A 5,235-nucleotide genomic window follows, 5' to 3' on the forward strand; every position below is an offset into this window, starting at 1 on the left:
AGTTTGCCTAGTTGGATGTATAATTACCATTAGCTTGGTTAACCTTTAGTTATTATTATAGTATTAGTGCAAGTTGGTACTTACCAAGTGCCGTTTTTTGAAAGTTTTTATTTTCAATTATTGTTTGTTTTTTGTATAGTGCTCACTACATTCAATTTACTACTTTTTCACATAGGATGACACTTGGGATACAGCGGCGGCGCCCAGCTGGACGCTACGGCTGTTCCCATGGTAACCACCCTGTTCTTCCGGCGCACCTGACACGCCAGCATCCAGCGACGCAGCACACAGCCGAGCGGAGTGGCGGGCGGGAGCGCCGATGAACAGGTGAGTATGTTCACGTTTATTAGTTAGGGTATATATGTATGCTATTTTGTATCGTGTTTTTTACTTGCTGTCTGACCCTGAGGACGGGGATCCGCCCCGAAACATGTCGGTTGCAGTGGTCTAAATAAATGACCTGATTATTCACATCAAGGAGTCTGTCTGAGTGCCGCCGCACATCCACGCTACATATTGTGACCTAACAGTCACCCGGAGGGCACCGCAGCAGTTATATTTAAGGCTTACAGGAGTGCCGGGCCACCCATAGCCAGTATATATATATATATATATATATATATATAAAACTAGGTTATGTAAGAAGGTTTTTAGTTAACTTTACCACAAGTGAACTTTTCCTGTTGCGTCATAGATAATCCTTAGTCATCCTGCCTTACTCAGTAAAGATTTGTTTCCCTTGTAAAAGTGTATTACATATAATCATAATATATCCTCTGTGAAACCGGTGAGTCAGTGATTACATCTAAGCATGAATCATAGAGGACTACTTCATAGCCACACCTGCCTAACCTGTTTCTGAAAATACGTTTACAGTATATATAACAATTTATGAAGGATAACTGCCTGTTAGCATGCTCTGTGGTATTATCTGGTCTTCATGACAGGGTGGGCTGATGCAGACTGAACTGCAAAATGAATTTGCGTATAAAACAAAGAGTGTATGTAAAAGTGCTATCTTTTTGCCTATATGCAGAGCAAAGCATATTTCAAGATTCATCAGAAGCAATTGAAAGGCACCACCATTAAACCAAGTGCAAAAATAGCATATTTACGCCAATACACACATACTGTATAGCACAGCTGGAAAGCGACATTGGATCAGATCTCTGGCAGGTGTATGTACACTTCAGCCAAATCCGAACACAATACAAATACGCCTATAGCTTCAGTTAGGCTTTTTAGGCATTACACACCACTGACTCTTTCAAATGAACTAATACTAACCCTTTAACATGAATGCTAGGATTTATGGTGTCATCACCATTACTGCTGTAATACTATACAACCACATCACATGTGCTATCTTATAGAAAAATTAATCTTAAGGTTTTTAAGCCAAAACACTGTTCTCATATGGGAATGATATCCCATCACATGTGCATCTATGTTACAATCGTCATCTATTAATTTAACCCTAAATATCATGTCTGATTCTATGGAGCATATTTATTGCAATCGCATTTTAAATGCAGATGTGACACATATTTTATGCCTAAGGGCCTAATTCAGAGATGTACACAAATCCAATGATTTACATACATCTCCGATGTTTATCGATCTGCTTATGCGCTGGATCTGTATGGTGCATGTGCAGATCTGTGTCTCACTGGGTCCCCTAAGCTGCAGCATGACTGACACATACCTCCCAACATGACCCTCTCCAGGAGAGACACAATGCTCTGCTCCTGGACTTCCCTATTAATTTATGATTTCCATCACGTGTGCTGAAACACCTTTCTAATCCATTAACCTGTTCAAATCAGGTGCCGCAATTATCAATTAAGAGAAAAGTCCAGGAGCAGAGCATTGTGTCCCTCCTGGAGAGGGTCATGTTGGGAGGTATGCTGACATGCTGCCGCCATTTTGGGGTGGAGAAGGGGCGATGATGGACAGGATTCCAGAAAATTGGGGGAGTGTTGGTCACGTTTCCTGTGGCTGAGGGTTACCCAGAGGTTTGATGTGCACGCAAATGATTTGGTTTTACATCTTCGGAAGTAGCAGTGCATTAGAGAAGCCATCAGACGGCTTCTATTTACACAAGACACCTCCTGCTGCATTAGCATATTATCATACAGCCACTGCATACAAAGACACAGCGGATGTGCATTAGCATAGTATCCATCTATGAATCTGCCCCTAAATTCGCACATGAGGGTGACAGCAGGGAAATGTAGAGGCTGACAGGCAGTGGGTGACACTGTGGGGAGGTAGAGGGGGACCGCCAGTGAGAGACAGTGGGAGACATGAAGAGGGTGACGATGCAGTGGGTGACAGTGAGAGGTGGAAGGTGGCAGTGAGAGGTAGAAGGTGATAAGGACAGGGTGAATAGAGAGAAAGGGTGATGAGAAGATGGTGATGGGGAGAGGGTGAGAGTCCGTGAGTGACCGGGAGAGGGGAATTGGTAGAGGGCAAGAGTCACTGGGTAACAGGGAGAGGGTGACAGGAGAGAAAGGTGATGGGGAGATGGGGAGAGTCAGTGGGGGACAGGGAGAGGGTGATGGGGAAAGGGTGAGAGTCAGTGTGTGTGACAGAGGAGAAAGGTGATGGGGAGATGGTGAGAGTTAGTGGGTGACAGGGAGAGGGTGACAGAAGGGAGGTGATGGGGAGATGGTAAGAGTCAGTGAGTGGCAGGTAGACTGTTACGGGGAGACTGTGAGAGTCAGTGGGTGAAAGGAGAGAGAGATGATGGGGAAATGGTGAGAGTCAGCGGGTAACCGGAAAACGGTGACAGGAGTGAGAGGTGATGGGGAGATTCAGTGGGTGACAGTGAGAGGGTAAGAGTCAGTGGGTGGCAGGGAAAGGGTGACAGGAGTGAGAGGTGACGGGGAGATGGTGAGAGTCAGTGGGTGACAGAAGAGAGAGGTGACGGAGAAATAGTGAGAGTCAGTGGGTAACGGAAAGGATGACAGTAGTGAGAGGTGATGGGGAGATTCAGTGGGTGACAGTGATAGGGTAAGAGTCAGTGGGTGGCAGGGAAAGGGTGACAGGAGTGAGAGGTGACGGGGAGATGGTGAGAGTCAGTGGGTGATAGGAGAGAGAGGTGACGGAGAAATAGTGAGAGTCAGTGGGTGGCAGGGAAAGGGTGACAGGAGTGAGAGGTGATGGGGAGATGGTGATAGTCAGTGGGTGACAGGAGCGAGAGGTGACAGGGAGATGGTAAGAGTGAGTGGGTGACAGTGAGAGGGCAAGTGTCAGTGGATGACAGGGAAAGGGGGGCAAGAGTTAGAGGTGACGGGGGGATGGTGAGAGTCAGTGGGTGACAGGCAGAGGGTGGCTGGGAAAGGGTGAGAGTCAGCGGCTGACAGGGAAAGGGTGAGAGTCAGGGGGTGACAGAAGAGAAGTGATGGGGAGGTGATGAGAGTCAGTGAATGACAGGTAGAGTATGACGGGGAGATGGTGAGAGTAAGTGAGTGACAAGAGAGAGAGGTGACGGGGAGATGGTGAAAGTCAGAGGGTGAAAGGCAGAGTGTGACAGGAGGAGGGTGACGGCCTGGGAGAGGCAGCGGGAGATGATGGTCAGAGGGCAGTGAGTGACAGGCTGTGGAAAAAGAGCATTAAGATATGTAAGCTTACCGCACAATCACTTGACTCCAACCGGAAACAAGAGAAGGTCCTCACCGTGCGACAATACCTACAAAGCACAAAATAATATGTTTATGACAGGTAGAGGTAGTGGGAGACCGATAGAAGGTGACACCAGAGAAAGGCAGTGGGTGGCAGTGGAAGACGGATAGAGGGTGATGCCAGAGAAAGGCAGTGGGTGGCAGGGAGAGGGTGACAGGAGAGAGAGGTTGCAGGGAGATGGTGAGAGTCAGTGGGTGATAGGTAGAAGGTGATGGGGAGTTAGTGAGAGTCAGTGGGTGACAGGAGAGAGAAGAGATGAGGAGTTGGTGAGAGTCAGTGGGTGACAGGGAGAGGATAAAAATCAGTGGGTGACAGGGAAAGGGTGACAGGAGTGAGAGGTGACAGGGAGATGGTGAGAGTCAGTGGGTGACAGGTAGAGGGTGACGGAGGGATGGCGACAGGAGAGAGAGGTGATGGGGAGAAGGTGAGAGTCAGTGGGTGACATGGAAAGGGTCAGTGGGTGACAGGAGCGGGAGGTGATGGGGAGATGGTGAGAGTTAGTGGGTGACAGCAAGAGGGTAAGAATCAGTGAGTGACAGGGAAAGAGTGAGAGTCAGCGGGTGACAGGAGAGAGAGGTGACGAGGAGATGGTGAGAGTCAGTGTGTGAAAGGGAGAGTGTGACAGGTGGAGGGTGACTCCCGGGGAGAGGCAGCGGGAGATGATGGGCAGAAGGTGACGCTGCGGAGAGGCAGTGGGTGATAGGCTGTGGGAAACAGCATTACAAAATGTAAGTTTCCCTCACTTGACTCCAATCGGACAGCTAGAGGAGGTCATCACTGTGCGCCAATACCTACAATGGACAAAATCATATGTTTATATTATATTTAATGATTGTATTAACCACTTGCCTGGCATGGTCGCATCAGATGCGACCATGTCTGCAAGTGCTTTATCTGACCTGGTCGCACTGGATGCGACCAGTCAGATAAACAGTGTTTGCTGCGGCAGGAAAGAGATACTTCCCTCCGCTGCTGCTGTAAGAGGGACCAGAAGGTCCCTCTTCCTCCCTGCACTCTCCGCCACTAATTGCCGTGCTGCTGATCACTGCTGATCGGTCAGCAAGGCAGGACCCCCCCTCCAGCGGCTGCAGACAATAGCAGCCACTGGGGAAGTGTAAATTACCCCCCCCCCCCCCAAGCCCCCCTGTGTACTTGGAGGCTGTCCCGGCATTCTAAATGAAAGCCGCAATGGTTGCGATATTTCTGATGTTCCGATGGTCGATATGTGTCCGGTCGATGTTTTCGATGTTTTGAAAAATATTTTTAAAATATTTATTTCTTTTTCTCCTTTTTAACTAAAATCGTTTTGCATAGGGTTAAAATCACGTTCTTTACCTAATTCACTCATTAAAAAAAAAAAAAAAATCTGAGCGTTTGTTTGGGAAAAAAATCGTCAGTTAAGTGGTAAATCATAATTAATATTACAATTCATATTTTAAATTAAATCTACATATATACAGATGTAGCCACGCTCATCGTGGCTACATCCTGCTAGAACGTGCCCTCCCGTCGCGGCTAGGCGTGCCCACACCTAGCCGCCCCAGACTG

This window comes from Pseudophryne corroboree, chromosome 4, assembly GCF_028390025.1.
Source record: "Pseudophryne corroboree isolate aPseCor3 chromosome 4, aPseCor3.hap2, whole genome shotgun sequence".
NCBI classification, from domain to species: domain Eukaryota; kingdom Metazoa; phylum Chordata; class Amphibia; order Anura; family Myobatrachidae; genus Pseudophryne; species Pseudophryne corroboree.